This window comes from Microtus pennsylvanicus, chromosome 4, assembly GCF_037038515.1.
Source record: "Microtus pennsylvanicus isolate mMicPen1 chromosome 4, mMicPen1.hap1, whole genome shotgun sequence".
In the NCBI taxonomy this organism is placed as follows: domain Eukaryota; kingdom Metazoa; phylum Chordata; class Mammalia; order Rodentia; family Cricetidae; genus Microtus; species Microtus pennsylvanicus.
This window is the reverse complement of record NC_134582.1, coordinates 81,911,336-81,931,923: the sequence shown is the minus strand read 5'-3', so window position 1 is coordinate 81,931,923 and position 20,588 is coordinate 81,911,336. Positions and strand designations below refer to the sequence as shown.

The window sequence follows — 20,588 nt, the reverse complement described above, 5'->3', positions numbered from 1 at the left end:
CTCCACCCACTCGTTGGCTCATTCATTATCAGCTAACTACTCTTCCCCTGAGCCAGGCCTGCTGGGAAAGAAGGCAGAGCCCCTCCCCCACCAGTCAGTCCTGGCACCCTCCACGCACCACTCTGCTCCCAGCCCCGCTGTTCTCCTGGCAGCTCCTCTCCAAGCCTCTGCAGATGCCAGCACACCAGGCTCTCTCTGTTCAGAAGGGATTACTTATGGTTGGATGAACCATCCAGTACAAAGGTCAGATACCAGCATGCCAGGGAGCAGGGAGGCGAACTTCAGCAGCTCCCAAGAGGGAGGAAGAACCGCAACCTACATAAACATTTTCCCCAGAAAAAGGAAACAAAATAGCCAAGTTCAGTGGCTTTCTGATGAATGCTCCTGGGGCCTTGAAGCTGTAGCATGGGGTCAGGAAAACAAAGCCGCATCTGGGGAAGGACCAAATGTCCCTTAAAGTGGCACAGAAGGAGTTACTGGTTACTGGAAGCAGTTGTGGGCCCCTAAACATGAGGCTAAAGTGACAGGAATGAAGAGACTGTCCCAGCAAAGCAAACAGTCAAAGTGTGAGGCTCAGCCTACAGGATTCCAGAAGGTGACCCTGCCAGCAGACAGCAACCTTCGTCCATGCCTTAGTGGTCTGGTGACTTACAAGATGAATGTGGAGCTCTGTCTGCTCCTGAGACAGGCCAATTCCCTCTTCTTGTTCACCCTGAGCAAGCTCCCTACATGACGGAGCAGGATATTCACCTGTCCCCTAAGGCCTACCCAGGTCCAGGGCCCAGGCCCCAGGCCCCAGGCCCCCAAGACTGTGGGCCCACTTTAGAGCAGAACTTGACTATATAGGGAAGTCCCCATGAGCAGAGAGGACAGTCCCGGAGGAGAGGAAATGGTTGGGAGCAATCTACATCCACCGCATCTGGCCGGACACTCAGCCAATGGAACCAGGGATGAGAGAGCTGAATAGCTGATCCAAGAGAAGCTCACATCAGTCTGTGGTATCCTGCGGAATGCTCCTGCATCCTCCATCACTCTAGATAGGCCAGTGGCCCCAGAGAACAGGGAGGGTGGATTTTAGCTCCAGGCCAACAACAGACTTATAGAAAAATGACTTCTGTGAGCCTCACAACAGTCTGTTAAATATAGGAAAGCTTCCAGAATGCAGACTTCAGCCTTCTGTGCACCCACATGCATTCACATACAAGGGTGTACATGTGCAAACTGGTGTTCACATGGATGCCCACATACTCGCATGCACATGCACACACTGGTCCACAAACGTGCACATGTTCACACACACGGAAGCAGGCACCCACATGCACACACACACATGCATACTCATGCACATAGGGATACACACGCATGCATACTCATGCTCACAAACAGGCAGGCCCATGAATGCCCCCCACACACCACAGAAGCCACCTTAGGGGGCTCTACCACTATCAGGAGCCACTCCATACCATGCGGGCAGCCACCCAAGCTGAGCAATGCCTAAAAAGCAAAACGCACCAAGAAGTCAAGGAGGTAGCAGATTGGACAGACACCCCCACCAAGAGCCAAAAGATGAGGGGTGCATGCAACACAGGAGCCCGTGGCTCTCCAAGGACTGGATGCAGCTGCCCAGCATGGCACAGAACACGCACATCTACAGCATAGCAGTGAGCAAAGAGAGCAGAAACGGCTACACTTTGACCAGAGGGTCGGTCGGGGATGTGTGTGTGCGCGCGCGTGCATCCGGAGCACACGCTCATGCCTGAGAACGGTAGCAAAAGGGGAAAAATGTCAGAAAAGCAAGCTGTTAATGGCAAGGACCCAGATCGGGGAGGAAACTCTTTGCTTTCTTTCTCCCTTTTCGAAACAATAAAAAGGCCATTAAAATAAAGGAAAAGTGAGTCAGCACCCCTGGCTTCCTGTTCACACTGGCGATTCCACGAGGACTTCTGCAGAGACCCCCTCGACAGCGAGAGGAGCTGACCCAGCAGACAGAAGACTCCCTTCCTGTTTCCCCCAACTTCGAGGCTCCGCCATTCTTTGTTTCCACAGTTTCCCACTCGTGCAAGAGGAGCTGTGGTTTCCATTTTCCTGCAGATAAAGCTCCACTGGAAGGAATCCCAGGGTGGGTGACTGCCCGCCAGTGCCTGTGCCAAGCCCCTGTCCCCACCTCCCGGGTCACTCGCCTTACATCCAGTCCCAGCGAGTGAGCCACTCGCCTTTTCTCCTGCTGCAGGAGGCGGACAGGCTCACCATGCCACATGGGTGTGACTTTACTTGTCCAAAGGGTCTTTGCAGATGCTCCTCAGTTTGCAAAGATCTTAAATGGTCTCTTAGGGCCAGCCAAGTATCCTTATTATACAAAAAAAGAGACACAGCAGAGGTGGCCACGTGACAAGGAACAGACTGCAGTGACTTACTCATCAGCCAGTGCTGTCTGAGGCCACACGACAATGGCAGACAGGACAGCTGGCTGCCCTGCTCACACCTTGCCCTTGCCTGCAGAACTAGGAAAAGCAAAAACCAATATTACAACCCTTCAGCTGGAATATTCTGTCACAATGGTCACAAGAGACTCTTAACGGAAAGAGCACACGGCCTTTGAGGTCAGTGTCCAGAGAGGTCCCAGTACACAGGCCAAAACAACATGCAGCACGATGCAAAATTAGTCACTTTCCCCGCTGCCTGTGGAGGGTCTTCCGTGTGTTCACACCCCATGCACCCACCCAGCCTCGATATCACAGCACCTGCCACCCACCGTGACACCTTTTCCTCTCCCTGGGGAGCCGCTGCCTCTACTTTGGTCTCAGTCACGAAGGCTCCTCTTGCACCTCCATCCCACGCCACCACACTGGCCACTGTGTGAAAGAGCAGAAACTGCTCCAGAATCAAGAACCCTGAAGTGAGATGGTCACAGTGCTGATAGCTTGCCCAGACAGAGAAGACAGACCTCTGGGCATGACGGTGGGGGATGTCTGGATTACATTAACTGAGGTAGGAAAGACCACCTCTATAGGGATGGCGGGGGGGTGGGGGGGCATTCCCTGCACTGTATAAGAGGGAGGCAGTGAGTGAAGCCACGGTCAAGAGTTGTCACTCCCTGTTCTGACTTGGGATACGGTGTGACCAGCTGCCTGAAGCTCTCCCGCCTTGACTTTCAAATCGCCATAATGAACTATACCTTGATCTCTGAGCTAAAATAAACCCATTCTCTTTTAAGTTGCTTTTGCTGGAGCATTTTAACCCAACAGGAAGAGACTAAGATACCGGGCAAGGCCAGGCCAGAGATGGACGTACGTGGCAGCAGCTGTGCCGTGTGGTCACCCTCACCGACTGAAAAGGTCTTTCCCTAGGGGAGAGGACTACAAAGACTCGTGAAGCTCAAAACTCAAGGTGGATGAGGAGAGAAAACTGAGGCTGACTTGGGCTTACACACACACACACACACACGCACACATGCAAACACATGCACGCACACACGTGTGCACGTTTGGGGCTTGCTTCAAGTTTGAGATAGTCTTTCTACTGTGAAACACTGCATGTCCTTAATGAGATTATCTTGCGGATGGAACCAAGATGGAACCACATCTTAACACAAAACCGCACTCTAAGCACACAGCCTGAGGGTGACTTCCACAACGCAGCTGAACCCCATCACATCTTGGGTTTTACACTCTGTGGAATGTTCTGCCTGTGCTGTCATGCTGACACTAAGTTTCAGAAGTTGGGGTACTTTAGATTTTGGGGTTAGGGATCCCAACTTATATGAGATAGCAAGGTGAGAGAAAGCTCTCTGTGTATTCAGCTAAACGACACAGACAGACAGATGCCCTGCGGACGGACACATTTGAGAGCAACACCACAGGATCTGAAATACACAGTAAGGCACGGTGACACACACCGGTGATCCCAGCGCTCTGGAGGCAGAAACAGGAGACTCTGCATTCAAGGCTAGTTTGGATTACACAGGAAGGCCTAACCTCCAAAACTGTATATAGTGATGCTAGCCCAAACGAACCCAGCTATTAGAAGGGTCCAGGGGCTGGCAGTACTCACCTGGGATCTGATTACCTCACATCAGGCTGTGTTCGTGCACAGCAATATTGGCCCAGTGGTAGTGGCTGCACTCTGGGAGTAAATTCTACAAACATCTGGGTGTCGAGGAGGAGATGGGACGATGAGCAGAGGGTGAGGCAGACATCAGCAAAAGAGTTTCCACTTCCTCCTGCTGTCCTGTTCCTTTTTTCCCTAAGATTTTATTTTTAGTTTTTAATTAATTATGTGTATTGTGTGGGTACGTGCACATCGAGTGTGGGTGTCTTCCAAGGAGTTAGAGTTACAAGCTGGAGTTACAGGTGGGTGTGAGCCACCCAGTGTGGGGGTGTAAGGAACAGGACTCTGGTCCTTGGCAAGAGCAGCAAGGGGCTCTCTCTTGCTTGGGGAGATGGGACAGGGAGTAGGACAGGCATCACTCTGATACAGATTTAGGGGCTCGTAAAGCTACAAGAACCTAAAGGTTCAGTGGCAGCTTCATCATGCTTGAGGAATCAGCAAGAATCACGTGACCCCTCCCAGGTCAGGGACCACATCTCCCATGAGTTTGACAGTCACAGTGATCAGCAAGCATCACTGCTTGCAGGCGATATGTGCCTGGTGCTTGCTGTTCCCCTGGGACAAGTATACAAAGGAGAACTGAGGACCGGCCACACCCAGTGACTCTGCAGGCAGAGGACAACCATAGGGCCAAGGTCTTGACCATGAAATTTGCCCCCCACGGCAGCTCTGAACAAGCAGTTTCTTTTATGTGGCAAACCGCAAAGGGGCTGGAGAGACGGCTCGTTTGGTAAAGGGCTTGAAACCTAAGCCTGAGGACCTAGTTCAGCTCCCAGAAGCCATGTGAAAAACCAGATGCAAGAGCAAATGCCTGTCACCCCTCTGCCCCTGGAAGACCTGATCCCCAGTATCGCTGCTCACCTGTGACGCGGTTCCCCCTCCACTCAGGACCCACGGTAAAAGCCACTACGAAATGCCTTGTATGGCAGCAGTCATGCCCTGTGTCCTGGAGCAACAGAGAAGTCCTTGGCCCACTGCAGGAGTGAGGGTGACACCAGGGAGCACAGCCCCCAGGCTGGAGAACGGAGAACCTCTCTCCAGCTTTAGCAGCTATAACGTAAGTGTGACAAAATGCTTCAGAAGAGTCTTCCAGACACAAGACCGAGGCAGAAATAACCTGGTGATATCAGCATTTACTCTGGAGAAGGAAAGAGAATTTCTGTTGGCTCCCCCTGAAACAAGGGAGCGCATACACCCAAGTCCTCTGTGCCCCAACATTTTCATGTGTGTGTGTGTGTGTATGTGTGTGTGAGTGTGTGTGTGCACGCGCATGCGCATGTGCATGCGCTGGGGCAGAGAAGGGGTTTAAAGGTCAACCTTGGGTGTCATTCCTCAGTCTCTATCCATCTTTTAATGATAAATTTATACTACAACTTATTTATGTTTCACCGTATAGAAGTGAGAGGATATCTTTTGGAAGTTGGTTCTCTCCTTCCATCATGTGGATCCTAGGGATGGAATTCGGGACTTGGTAGTAAGTACTTTACCTGCTGAGCTGTCTCAACGACCAGACTGTTCAGACTGTTTCTTGAAACAAAGCATCTCCCTGGGATCAGGGACTTTTCTATCAGGCTAAGCTGGCTGGCTAGCAAGCCCCAGGGCCACCTGCACCCACACCTCCTCCAGGGAATTTCTTTTTTTTAACGTAGGTTCCGGGGATCAAACTCAAGTCTTTCTGCTAACTGAGCTATCTCCCCAGCCTGAGTCCCTATCATTTTCACAGTGCGAAGTCTGTGCCGCGCCTCCCAAGCTCTGGGCAGAAATGACTCTGCTCATCTTACACGACAGTTTCTTCCGGCTGAAATCCAATCCATGCCCGCCAGCTCACGGAGTCACGAGTGGTTGCTTGTATATAAATGGGAATCTGTGGCTCCCCACTGGCTCTTCCGAGATGGGTATCTACTTTAAAGATTGGCTCTGACCACCTCCCTGGTTGGGCCCAGCTGGGGGAAAGCAAGCCAGCCTCACAGCACCCTGGGGATGGATGATCTTTTCCTTGCCAGACACGACAGACAAAGCTAGGGGCTCATGGGGCAGCAGGAGGGAGTTGGTGATTTCTCCAGATTCCGCACTTGAAACCCAAGCCGCTGGCTGCCCTGGGTTTTCAAACACAAGCAGAGATCTGATTCCGCCTGCTTTGCTGTGACCCAGTTTCTGGAGTGCGGTCCAAGCCCAAGTCTGCAAAGCTCAGACACTGCTGGAGGCTCCGGGTGTCTGAGGCACCTGAGAGCCCAAAGATGAGGCAGACATGGAGAAAACGAGGATGAAGGAGCTTGATTGGTCATGGTCACTGGAGAAATCAGAGAACTGTACCCAGTGTACGCGTGCTGAGAGCAGTGTACCCAGAGTGTGCATGCTGACTCTATACAGAACCTGCCCACAAGTCACATGAAGGCAGTGTTTTTCATTTTTTTTTTTAATAAAATGTAACGGAGAGGGCTGGGGAGATGGTTGGGAAAGTGTTTACCTTGTGAACACAAACACCGGAGTTCAGCCCCCAGAATCCATGTAAAAAGCTGGGCATGGCAAGTGCTTATAAACCCAGCCCTGGGGAGGTGGAACCAGATGGACCCCTCAGGCTTGCTGGCCGTCAACCTGGTCTAAATTGGCATGGCCCGTGGTCAGCGAGAAACCCTGTCTCAAAACAAAGGTGTATGGCAACTACACATGGATGTTTGCACACAGGGCCTCAAGTCACACGTCCCAGCCAAAATCTCAGTTTCTCTACTTCCTGGCTGAGAGACCCCCCCAAGAGTAAGTTTCCTATGGTGTCTGTTTCCAATGCCTTCAGCTGTAAAGGGTGCTAGAGGTGAGTTGGGGACCCCATATAATGGGCCAAAAAAGCACAGGATGCGTTACTCACAAAAGCCACCATGAATTATTCTTGCATTGATCCCACCTTTACAAGTCAATGCTAGGAAACACACAAAAAAACCCTATTTATTTATTTCTGTGTATTTGTGTGTGTCTGCGTGTGTCTTTATATCTGTGTGTATGTGTCTGTGTGTATCTGTATATCTCTGTGTATGTGTATGTCTGTGTGTATCTGTATATCTGTGTGTGTGTGTATGTCTGTGTGTATCTGTATATCTGTGTGTGTGTGTATGTCTGTGTGTATCTGTATATGTGTGTGTGTCTGCGTGTGTATATATGTCTATGTCTGTGTGTGTATGTGTGTCTGCGTATGTCTGTGTATATCTGTATATCTCTGTGTGTATGTGTCTGTGTATCTGTATATCTCTGTGTGTATGTGTATGTGTCTGCATGTGTATGTATGTCTATGTCTGTGTGTGTATTGTGTCTGTGTATGTCTGTGTTTATCTGTATATCTCTGTGTGTGTCTGTGTGTTATCTGTATATCTATGAGTGTATGTGTCTGTGTGTGTTTGTGTCTGTGTGCACGTGCTATGGTGAACATGTGGAGGTCAAGGAAGAGCAGGAGTCAATTCTCCTTCCCCCTTGGGTCCCAGGGATGGAACTCAGGTCATTGAGCTTGCTTGGCGAGTGCTTTTACTCAGTGAGCCATCCCGCTGGTCCTTTTTACTGATAGGCCTAGTCAGTGCTAAGGTCAGTGCAGGAGTGACGAAAGACAGATTGCACACCACCAACTGTCAGTTATGCTCACCTGACACCCTGGAAAACAAACCCTGGCTGCCAACACTCGTGTGATCTGACTTCAAAGATGCCCAAGACAGCTTATGGAATTCTGGAACTCAGGCAATGACTCCATGACAGGCTATTTTGGTTAGGGTTTCTACTGCCGTGAAGAGACACCATGACCACATAGTTCTTTATGAAGAAAAACATTCAATTGGGGTGGCTTACAGTTTCAGAAGTTTAGTCTGTTCTCATCATGGTGGGACACGGCAGCGTGCAGACAGACATGGTGCTGGAGGGGCTAGAGTCCTACATCTTGATCCATGGGCAACAGGAAGTGAACTGTATGCCACACTCAGTGTAGCTTGAGCAAAGGAAACCTCAAGTCCGCTTCCACAGTGACACATTTCCTCCAACCTTCTAATAGTGCCACTCCCTTTGGGGGCCATTTTCTTTCCAACCACACAGAAGCATTTATGGAAATTTCCAGGATGGAACATTTTACGGGGTGGACTGTACTGTACTGTGTTTACCATAATAAGTCATTCAAACTATCAGAACCCAACCTAGCAGAAACAGACAATCTTAAAAGTCTTAGTAAGAAATCAATTTCATAATTAAAAGCCTCACCAAGAAGAAAACCTCAGGCTCTGATGGCCTCACTAATAAATCTAAACTTTGAAGAAAAAATTGATATTGTAGTCCACAAAAACATTTGCCCCATGAAGAGTGCTACAAATCCTAAACCAAGCAATATAGAACTCTCTCTTTAACTGTGGCTTACCACAATTTCAGTTACCCACCTTCAACCAGAGTCTATAAATACTAAATGGGAAATTCCAGAACAAATGACTCATCAAGGTTATACTGTATGCTGTTCTGGCTGATCAGGGCAGGGGCATATCCCTTTGTCCAGTGTATCCACACTGTATACACTACCCTCCTTATAGACACTTTGTAGTTGCCTGAGCTGTCAATCAACTATTCCAGTTCCCAGTGATCTCATTCAGGAATGGACCTCAGCAGCAGCGGTGTGTCAAAGCTCACAGCAATCTCCCTGCCTCCGTGTCTTTCTTTGGTTTTGTTTTGTTTTTGTTTTTTGAGATAGTCCTACTTGTCCCGTCCTAGAACTCACTCTGTAGATGAGGCTGGCCTAGAACTCACAGAGATCTGCCTGACTCTGCCTCTTGGGTGCTGGGATTAAGGCATGCACCACCTCCAGGCTTAAAAGGATCTTGAAATACATTCACAATATCACACAACTATCATCAACTATTATGTGTTTATTACCTCCAAAGGAAAGCTTCAGACGGGATGTAGTCAAAGTGCTTGCCTAGCATGAAAAGGGAAGTGGAGGGGAGTCAATCCACAGCACTTAAAAATACAAAAGAAAACTAGAAGCCCGAAACATCAGGCAGTTACTTCCACTCCCCAGCCTGGGGGACTGATGCTGTGTTTCTGATCCTATGACTCGGCCTGTACTGACATTTTATAAACAAGAATCGTGACTCACACTGCCTTAACTATGCCTACTTTCACTTAGAGTGCTTCAAGGTTCAACTCAATTACAACACACAGAGGTGGTCCAATCTCTCCATGTGTGCACACACCACATCTGGCTTACCCACTTCATCCACAGAGGGACAGGTGGGCTGTTTCCACCTCTGGCATCTTGGGAACAATGCTATAAACTGTGCGCAGTTTTTGCTTAGTCCCTATTTCCAATTGTGATCCAAGTGGAATTGCTGGATCACAGGGAGTTTGGTTCTGTGTTTAACTTTCCAAAGACCTCCGCACTGCTTTCTCAGACAGCAGCACCATCTTACCCACGACCAACCATGTCCCAGGGTCTCACTTTTTCCGCGTCCTTACCAACAGTTGCTATCTGCTAACCCCTTTGATCAAAGCCACCCCAGGGCAGTATGAGGTGGACTGTGGTCTTAGCTTGTATCTTCCTCTGACTAATGACGCCAGGTGTCTTTCCATGTGCTTCTGCCATCTGTGAATGGGATCAAGCAATGCTTGTGCTTTGCTGGTTATCAGCCCTTCCACTGTGAAGTCTTAGCCCCTAACTTTTCAATAGGAAACAAGCCAAACATCCACCAAGAGATGAGCAGACCAACCACAGGACAACTGGCCAGTGAAGTGCTCTTCAGCAAGAATCACGCATGGATCTCAGAGCCACAGTGCAGAGTTAAAGCAGAGACACATCGAGTACAACAGGGCAGCTCTTCCTGCACCTTTTTCTTTCTGAAGGCTCGGTTATCCAGTCAATCACAGTCCAAAAATACTGAATGGAAAGTTCCAGAAATAAATAATTCATAAGGCTTAAATTACAATTCTAAGCATCCCAAAGAACTGTCACTACCAATTCCACCCCACTGGTGCAGTCTGCCTTCCTTTTCTCCAGAGCATCCACACGGCGTTTCCTCCTTGCCTCCTGGATACTTAACAGCATCAGTTACCAGATCGACTCCACACCACAGGCCTGCTCAGCTCCCCCTCACTTCAGTTAAAAAAAAATGGCCCCAAGAGGCAGAGCAATGACGCTGGCAATGCAAAGGGTCCACAGAAAAGATGGAAGAAGCTTCCACCTGACAAGTGTTCATTCACGGTTGCACTACGAGTTTGCACACATGCTCACCCTTCCACTGCACACACCCGCACGCATACTCTTACACCCTCACATTTCACATACCCTCCACACACACCCTTCACAGGCTTCCACTTTTACCCTATCAACCTGCTATCCTTACACACATACCACAGACTTCCACGCTGACTCTGCCACTCACTCGCACATTGGTACATTCGTGCATGCGGGCAGGCCCTACCCTCACACTCCCTCTATCCACAGCTTCCCGCCTGCACTTAGGACTGTGTCCCCTAGTTGAGGGCAGCGGTCCATGAGATGCTGCACCATTACAGATGCGACATATGGGAAGCATCCTCACAGACACACATGTGCTGTTTGTATACACATAGGAGAAAACTTCCGTGCGAAGTGCCTGCTTGTGTAAACAGGATCGTTCGATGCACTGCACTGAAGGCTGAAGTTTCAAGTAAACCCTTGAGCAGCTTCTTCACACAAGCAATCAACACGGCCCTCGGCGACTATTAACGTCTAATTATGGAGGCCAGAATAGGGTAGGGAGCCCAGGACCCTCACCCAGACCCTAACTGTCCCCAGCAGACACCCTAACTCCTCCCCTGCCCTGCGGCAGATCCCAAGCACCCTTTAGTGTCCTGTGCTCTCATGGTAATAACTACACTGTGGTCATAAAGACGGCCCCCATACCACTGTCACTCAGAAAATGTCTGTCTCACCGCCTAGCTCTGACAGGGACTCCTGTGAGAGGCTTTGGGGGGCCTGAAATCTCCAAGTGCCCCCTAGAAGCCGTTCAGAGGAGAAGTGCGATCAGGGTTCACATGGGCAGTATATGAGAGTTTAGCCCAAATGACAGGAACCTAAAATAGGGTGGGGCTGCTGACCAAGCCAGGGTCAGCAACAGATGTGCAATGGTGTAGCACAGGTAAGTGCAAAGTGACTCAGGGAGGGGCACGGCTGCAAAGCAAGCTCCCAAGAGCAAAACAGCCATGGGCTCTTCCCAAAAAGCTCCGTCCTTGGTGTCTGCTCTGGAGAACCAGCAGCTCACCCCATAACAGACCAGGTTATCTCCTAACAGACTGCCACTTCTTTCTACATCTCCTCCGGGCAAGAGTTACACTGAGGTCTAGCAAACCTCTCTCCCTTGCCTGACCTGCCTAGCTTTGGGCCACACCCTGAGTCACCCAGGGACAGCCACGTCTTCAGCTAGGATGGCAGAGACAGGCTGCCCAGACTGCAGCTGCAAAGCTCAGGATGGCTCTTAGCCAAGGGAACAAAAGGGACCCTCCCCTCAGTCTCAGCTTCAGCCAATCTCACCAGTACGTCCACCATCTAGTGGTCCTTCTGGAACTGTCACCATCGGAGAGAAATAGACGGTGTGGTGGCCCACACCTGTAACCCCAGCACTCAGGAGGCTGAAAAGGGAGTCCAGGTCATAGACCAACCTAGGATACACAGTGAGACCCTAAGTAGGAGGGAGGCAGGAAGGGAGGAAGCAAGGGAGGGGGAACTGCCCCCTGCCGGCAACCGCTAACAGCTGCTTTTCCCCAAGACCACCTTGGGCAATCAGCATGTTCATGCTAAGGCTTTCTAGGAGCTGGGAGACAAGGGGACAGGGAGCCTGAAGGAAGCAGAGGGGGCATCTTTTCCAAGTCCTCTGAACCCAGCAAATTCTAAACACATGGGAGCAGTTTGTTTTAAAGGACAATAATCAAGAAGCAAATTGCAAATTCCCTTCTAAGACACTGCACAGTTAACTCAGGTATAACGGGGATGCCCTGGAGTAGGTAACGAAGGTCCCAGGCCAAGAGCACTGGCTCCAGGTTCACCCCGTATAACAAAAGAATCAAGATAAAAGAAACCGGGTCCCCGGCCCTCCCAGGGCAGGCTCCTTCCAGAAGCACCTCAAATGGCTTGAGAAAACCATTGATCTCTGAGATGCATTATTGATTGGGCCGTCCATTAGCACACATTCCCACAGCACTGACCTGTGCCACACACCAACCATGCCTGGGGTGCGGTAGGCCTCTTTGGACACCATCCATAAAGAGCAACCTATAGAGGAGCAACTGTCTACAAGTGGATGATGTCACCCGAAACACTGCCCTGGTCCCAGACCCACCGGACCCCGGAGGCAGCATGGTCCATGTACCATGCACCTCCACCCGCAGTCCAGGACAGGCTATCACTTGACTCCAGCCACCAGGGAGGAGTTTGTAAGGCAGGCTATGTGACAGTCAGGAGTCTCTGGAGTCCATAGACAGAGGGACGCCGTGGCTCCATTTCAGAGGATAGACAGACTGAAGCAAGCCCATTACAGGAAGACAGCCTCTGACTCTTGCCCTGGATCCGGGTCTCACAACATCATGCAAGAAAGGGATCTTGGGCAGAGTTGCAATTGGTACAGGCAGCATGCTTTTGTTTCTTTGTTTTACTTGCTGTGTCGACCAGCCAGACACCTAAGTCTTAAGGTCTGGAAGGACAGTCCTTACCCATACAAGCATCGTTCATCATTCTATACTTCCTACTTCTCTACGGATAATCGTTCTGACATGATGTGCACAGACAGCAACGGTCAAAGTGACAATCAGGCCATTATAGTCACTACGGGGATCTTCCCCCACCACTGCCCAAGGCTGCCTGCTTCTGGGACATTGTAAACATTCCCAAATAACCCTGCCTAGGCAGCCAGGAGACAAGTTGGACGCCAGGGGCACAGATGATGTGACAGGCCGCTGGTGTCACTTCACCCCCCTGGGAAAGAAACTTCCGTTGGGTAGCGCCTGGTAGACCTACAGCAGGGTCAGATGGCTGGCTACAGGCCCTGGTCCAGTGAGAGGCTGGCCACCCACGGGCCTGGGCTGTGCTCAAAACAGTGAGGTTTTCAAAACAAAAGCAGCGCAAGTTCATGTGGCAAACGCCCCAGAACGTAGGGACAGGCCTTTCCACCACATGCTTCATTTGAAGCAAGACTCCCAGTTCGCCCACAGAGAGACGAAACCGAATAAATAAAAAGGACAGCTACGTGCTCGGCTCTGTTTTTCACGCCATGACTGGCAAAGCCCCAACAGAACCAGCCCCCTGCGAATCACCGGGCGCCAGCAACAGGTGCAGCCCAAGCTAAAGCTTGTGGTGCCGGGCGGTTCTAGAATAACGCAGCCCGAATCTTCCAGGAAGCCAGAGCCTTGTAGCGCCCACTGCCCGGTGGTGGCGACCCTACAGCGGCAGCCCTGTGAGCCGCACCTGTCTGAGCGCACCGCGCCACATCCGGTGCACCCAAGCCAAGGCCTGGGAGACCGAAATAGAAGCCGGTTAGGCCGGGGCTGGCAGCCCGGCTAGGGGTACCGGGCCTGACCTGGCTGGCAGGCTCGGCCCAAAGGGGTAAGCACCCAGGGGTCCCAGCGCGCAGGGCCTGGCCAGGCCAAGTCGCGATTGGCTGCGCGCGTCCAGCGTCCCTGCTCCAGAGCAGCCACCTGCCTGCCAGGGCCCGGCGGGAGCCAGGGAGAGAAGGCCGGGGAGGGATCCGGGCTGGGATGAGACTGCAGAGAGGGTCTGGGGGACGCGGCGGAAATGGAGAGGGGCTCTGAGGGATCCGGGTGGGAAACAGAGGGGAACCGGAGGATCCGGGTGCGAATGCAGAGGGAGTCTGGAGGCATCCAGGTGGGAATGCAGACCGGGTCTGTGCGGTGTGGGAGGCTCTGGGGAGGAAGCTCGGAGGGTTCCTGGGGGCCCAGCGAGAACGCAGGAGGGGTTCTAACTGGGTTCCCTCGGTTTCTCGAGAGGGGCTCCCAGCGCCCCGCGCACCTGCCCAGCCCCGTGCGCGCTCCTCCCGCGCCGGCCCAGTGGTTTACCTGAAGCGCGCGTCCGACCCGCGGCGGCTCTCGGCGGGGCTCGGCCGGGCCAGCTCCGCGCCAAGAATGGCGGCAGCAACGACAGAGGCAAACGGCAAGGGGAGGTTGCGGCGGGAAGGCCGGGCAGCGCGGAGATGCTGCGGCACGCGAGGGCGCGGAAGCCAGCGTGGGGACCGAGGGCGCGGGGCGAGCGCTTAGGCCCCACCCCCTCTCCCTCCCTTCCCGCCTCCTCCCCTCCCCCTCCCGTCTCTTCCCTCCCCTCGCCCCTCCCCCTTCCTCCTCCTCCCTCCTCTCACCCCCAACCTCTCTCCCTTCCTCCTTAACCTCTCTCCCTTCCTCCTTGCCCTCTCGCGCTCCGCCCCTGTTTTCACCTTCCCCACTCTCTCTCCTGCCCCCCCTCTTCTCCCTTCCCTCCCTCCCTTCCTTTCCTTTCCCATCCACCTTCCACCACCTCTTCTTTCCCCCCAACACCCTCTTCCTCCTTTTCCTCTCTATCTCTTTTCCTTCCACCCCCTCACCTCGCCCCACTCCCAGTCCTGGAGGTCCTGGCCCAGAGGCTTTTTCCTACCTTAGCCCGGTCTCTTGAAAAAAAAAAAAAAAAAGAGATTCCCAGCAAAGGAGACTTTTCCTTCCTTTCAGTCTCTTAATGATCCAGTTTGTCCCTCTAGGTCCCCACAGTCTCCTGCACCTCAGACTCTGGTCCACCAGGGTTGGCCCAGAGATCCTGGGCTCTTGACTCTGTGATCTATGGCAGACCCTTTGGGGTTCTCAGTACAAGGTACCATTCCTCCTGTGGTACATTGACTTCGCTAAAGGTTTCTCAGCTTCCTGTGGATGAAAGGGTTCCTGTATGTAGCTCCCAGTGAGATGCATTTCTCACTAATTCTGGGCCTCCTGTAGTTGGTACAGAGGCTAGGGACATAACTAGATCCTTAACCTGTTTGCTGAGATTGATACTCCAGAACCTACATTAAGAAGCTCCAAACAGTGGTGCTTTCTTGTGATCCCAGTGCTGAGGCAGAGAACACTGGGGGACCTCTGGATGGAGCTTGCTGCCCAGAGTGCCTGTCTCACCTACTTCAGCCTGTCCCAGATTCCAGTAAGAGATCCTGTCCCCTAAACAAAGTGGACAACACCTGAGGAGCAACAGCAAGTTTTGATCCCATGACACCGGCGCGTACACACGTGCACACACACACACACACTATATACACAGGCTATGTCCTTTTCTACCTGTGAAAGTTGTTCAAACAGTAACAGGCCAAGGTGGGAAAGTCCTGTTCAGAGACACAGTCCCCACAAAAGGATACCCAGTTCCTAAATGAACCCGTCCTAGGTACTCCAGAAAGGAGTCAGGACCAGTCTCCACCTCAGGGTCATGGCTTCCTGAATTACAACTTGGGATTGGGACTGTTGGGATGGTGGGAGCTGACAACAATCAAACTCAACACCCCTAAGGTTAGGTCTGAGTGAGGGTCAGGAAGCTCCTCTGGGATCATTCTACCTGTCTGTGCCTGACTAACTAGAGCAGAATAGACCCACTAAAGGTGAAGTCAGTAGAAACAACCAGGGCAGTGTGGGTTGTCTTTGCTGTAGGGGTCATGACTTGCATTGGGCCTGGAATCCGGCAAAACTCAATTTGATTCTTGGTTCCTTTGCTTCCAAGTTGACCTTGGGCCCCCATTCTCTGCTGCTCCTTGAGAGAAACAGGCAAGCAGCCTTGGGGGATGCTGCAGGAACATGGCCAGAGAACAGTGGACAAGGCTTATAGAGTTCATGTGACTATGACATGGAAGAAGGAAGGAGGAGGCTTCTCCAGTTGCTTCCTGTTCTGAGTGTTGGTGCACCCCTGTCTTTGTTCTGACTGAATCACAGCACAGCAGGAACAGGTTAGTCCAAGGCCTATTTAACAGCATCCTGTATCCCAGGAAGGAAGATGCTCATAGAATGTCAATGGATACGTAAATGCAAGTGCTACAGAGATGGAAGGGACTCTCCTTTGTTCTTTACAGATGCGCAGCTAGAATGTGGCTCCCTTGCTTGGGTAGCCAGCAGCATCTTAGGGGTAGAGGTGAGGGCAGGCGACACACTAGAAACCTCCAGCTTGGAAAATTACTGTGTGCAGCCCAATCAGTGGGATCCACAGAGCTGTAAATTGCCTAGAGAAGGAGGACCCTGCAGGATCACAAACAGAAGATCTGGATACCGGGGTGCAAATTACATGAGACAGTGGCTTCGTGACCCCTGAGAGAGGTTCTGAGGGATCTCTGAGTTGACTGCCCCCATGGGAACCTGCCCTCAGACACACTGTCTGGACAGGAGGGGACCTGCTAGAGGGCACTGCAGCTGGAGGAGAGAGGGCAGCGTGGAGCTCAGCACAGACCATGCTGTAGCTGTCCTGGAGTCCACAGCTCTAGCCTCATGGAACTTCCAGTTATTTCTTAGCAAGTCCAGTGGAAATGGGTAAGAAAAAAAAAAACCTCTAATTGCTCTCCAGCAAGCCCAGCCTGCAGTTAGAATTGCATTCTCTGGTCCATTTGATGGCCTAGGACCCCGCCCCTCATTCTAGTCTGTCTTTCTTTTATTGCTGTTAGCATTTTGGTTTTTTAAGGTTTGCTTTTATGTTATGATGGGTATGCGTGTTTTGCCTGCATGTATTTATATCCATCACATTCATGCAGTATCTGCAGAGACCCTAAAACACTATCAGACTTCCTGAAGCTAGAGTGACAGGTGCTTGTGAACTGCCCCACATGGGTGCTGAGAACCAAACCCTGCGCAAGACCAGCAAGTGATCTCTGCTGAGTGAACTCTCCAACCAAACATGTTATCTTTGCATCATTTGAATATATATATGCAATCAGAAAACTAACCCCAGCCTGCATCTGCTCTAGCCAGCTTCCCCTCCCTCTAACTGACTTCAAGCAGATTGTCCAGAAACATTGAGCACTTAGACACATACCTGGGTTACAAAATATTTTTCTGCATCTTTCTGTGAGAATATTGATATCCTCTATATCCAGAGGAGAAAGCTAACCCCAGGGATAAGATTCAAACCTCACACGAGAAAGACTCTCAAGTGCGGTAGCTTCAGTGGCGCACACAGACTTGCTCGGACCATTCTCAGGGCAGCTGGGCAGAGCCCTGGGCTTCCAGGCTTCTGCCTCACAGTAGGAAGCAGGAGGTACCCAAGGCTGGCTGGAGGCTTTGTCCAGCCATCCAAGTGGGGGATTTCCACCCCAGGAGAGCAGGTCAGCACGGTTATCAAGGTTCTCACACTGAACAGAGAAATGCTTCCCCACCCCCGCACCCCACCCTCTGCACACAGTGGTTGACATCCTCGGGAAATATAAGGACATCTCCTTATAGGTGTGCGTGCGGGGTAGGAAGGGTCACATGGATGTGGGAGCATGTGAGCATGCCTGTATATGGAGGACAGGACAATCTTGAGTGTCATTCTTCAGACACCATCCTTGTTTATTTTGTTGTTGTTTGAGACGGGTCTCTTACAGGCTTGCAGCTTTCAGAGTTGTCCAGGCTGGCTGGCTGGCTGATGAGTCCCAAAGAGCCCCAAGGGATCCATTTATCTCTGCTTCCCCAGCATGGGATTATGAGCGCATACAACCACACTAGATTTATTATTAGTTTTAGCATGGGTTCTGGGGATGGAGCCCCAATTTCTCTTCTCCTAAGGCAAGCATTGTGTCTCCCCAGTGCCTGAAGAGAGGTCTTTTGAATGTGATCAGCAATATGGGACGGCACCTCAATTATTTTACCTCCAAGGTGACTGCCACCCCCATCCTGTCCCTGCCTCTTTCCCCATACACCCCCAGAATCAGCCTTTCCAGGACAGCCTCTCCAAACAAAGTATCCATCACCCCTGGGGAGCCTCTGAGGCCTCCAGATGCCCCTAGTGCTTTCCGGTGCCTCTCCTCTCCCCTCCCCCAAGCCATGAAGGATGCTTTCCCTAAAGTGTGTGCTGGGAATCTTAGAGCCAACCCTGCAGCAGGGTATAAATGGGGACCTGCTGAGCTGCTGCTGCTAGTGCTGCTCTTTTCTGCTCCCTGCATCTCAGCCGTCAGGCCAAGCACTAACTAAATGGGCTCCAGGGCTGTAATCTAGCCCTCAGCACTCTCTGCAGTACTTCCCACCTCCCTGCGCACACAGCACAGTTACAAAGCTGTCCTTTGTCATCTTCCAAAGGGGCTGTGCTTTGCTCCAGTCCTAAAGCAGGAGAACTTAGTGAGTGGCTGCGAAGGCGGGGGGGGGGGGGGACGCAAGACAGGAGACCACCTCATCCTTACCATCACCTCTTTTGACCTTCAGGGCAACCTACTAGCTGCCAGAGCCATGGGGCCCCGGACCTCCGGGCACCTTTGTTTTTTTCGTTGTTTGTTTTTTGCATTTGCCTATTGTCTGATGTCACTTCCAACACATCCCAGCAGAATTAAGTGTTCCCCACTCTACCCAGCAGCTAGAATGTCACTCCAGCGTCTCTCACCACAAGTTGGAGTTTATGTCGGCTTCGACTAAAATGGTTTCTGGGAGTTTTTCTTTCTTCTCTGAGCTATATTTGGCGATCTCTAGTCTGGTAAAACCTACAGACATCTCAAGGCTCATGGGAAACCAGTTATCCAAATGTTGCAAAGTGTGGTCTCTTCACTTCCTCAGAAGCAATGGGACCAGAAAGTCACTGTTCTGAGGTCACAATAAACTACCCACTATTCTGTGCCTGGTGGCAACTGATGTATGGAAACTACTGTGATTTGCACTGGTTAACATTAAACATTAACCATATGACAGATGTGACTCCATGATTTTGTGTCTGCACGGGCTCCTAGAAAGAAACCCTTCCTCTCAGTTAAAAGGTAGAGAGACGATATTCAACTTACAAAATATGTGTTTATTCTTTGGCAATTTCATATACAATCTTAATCATACACCACTACCTCCTTCTGCCTCCCACTGCTCCTAGATAGCTCCCATCTTCCTATCCTCTCTCTCTCTCTCTCTCTCTCTCTCTCTCTCTTTCTGTGTGTGTGTGTGTGTGTGTGTGTGTGTGTGTGTGTGTGTTTGAGACAGGGTTTCTCTGTGTAGCCCCAGCTGTCCTGGAACTCACCTTGTAGACCAGGCTGGCCTCAAGTTCACAGAGATCTGCCTGTCTTTGCCTCCTGAGTGCTGGGATTAAAGACATATGCCACCTCTGGCTCTTTCTCTCTCTCTTTTTTAAAACCCACCGAGTCCAGTTGGTGCTACCAGCCAGAATGTTGACTGACCTTGGTAGCTTAGTTTGTGCAGGTCACGTGCAGACAACCATGGCTACAATGATGTCATTGTGCAATGGCCATGTCATGGCCAGGGAACATCTTCCCTATCCTCCATCTTTAACGTTCTTTCGGCACCCTCTCCTGCCAAGTTCCTCAGCTTTGGGGGAAGGTATTTGCTTTCTATAACTTTCCCACGCAACCATCCATTGTAGATGAATCCTGCCAAGATGATCTGATCAAGGATGACATTGGCTTTCTGGGGGTGGACCCTGTTGGGGGAGGACCCAAGGGCCGTATGCACTCTAGACAAAGTGCAGACACAGAGCCATACCCAACTCCTTGTTACTTTTTGCTAAAGTCACACATAATACTTGTGTGACTTTTCCCTCAAGCAGGAATCCTGGCCATAGGCAATGGTCACAGTGCCCAGTCTACTGGTTCACTGACACCCAACGGTTCCCCAGGTTCTGTCAGGTCACACAGTTAGGGACTCTTCCCTACTTGTTGACTCTGTCCCCTCTTCCTCTAATTGGCTCCGGTTCTGTTCAGACCTATCTTCCATTCTGCCCTGCTCAAGACCCAAAGCGTTGACCACTCAGGCTCTCTCTGTGTTGCAAGACTCTGGGTGTGAGCAAACTCTGGCGACTCTATCACTTGCTGAGTGAGTATGTGAGCAGATAAAAGTCATTTCTATTGAGGATGGGAAAATAGATGTCAGTAAATGATCAGAAAACTTCTAACTACACTGTAGCATCACCCTTGCTGTTACAGAAGAAGCAGAAGTATTCTCACAGATCAGAATATCTGAAACTTAGCAGCTCATGCCTGTAATCCCAGCACTTGGGAGCCTGAGGGAGGAGAAGAACCACAAGTTCAAGGCTGGCCTGGGCTACAGATTGAGACTAAGCCTCAAAAACTATATTAAATTAAAATTTAAACCCCCAGCATCGGCAAGGACGTGGAGCAGCCGAGACCCATCTTCACGTGAGTGGGAAACAGAGCAAGCACTCTGGGAAGCCGGCAGTCATGTGTCTAGGGTTTGCTGCAATCTGCCGTCTAACATAACCAGAAAAGTTGCGGTGAAGAGGGCACAGGAAAGCAGACTTAACAAAACATCTGAAATAAAGTAGCAGGGACAGCATGTATGACCCTCAGTAT

General features: G+C 51.1%; 1 protein-coding gene across 8 annotated transcripts in view; it reads right to left on the bottom strand.

Annotated features, from left to right (window-relative positions):
• Sema4d (semaphorin 4D) overlaps positions 1-14,355 on the bottom strand; it is a 101,735-nt gene extending 87,380 nt beyond the window's left edge. For 4 of the 8 annotated variants that reach the window (XM_075969644.1, XM_075969641.1, XM_075969646.1 and 1 more), the window contains exon 1: positions 14,164-14,355. The gene's annotated coding sequence lies outside the window, so the exon portion shown is untranslated. The remainder of the gene's footprint in view (positions 1-14,163) is intronic. The other 4 variants (XM_075969645.1, XM_075969642.1, XM_075969640.1 and 1 more) reach the window with 4 other exon arrangements.
• Between the last annotated feature and the right edge of the window lie 6,233 nt (positions 14,356-20,588).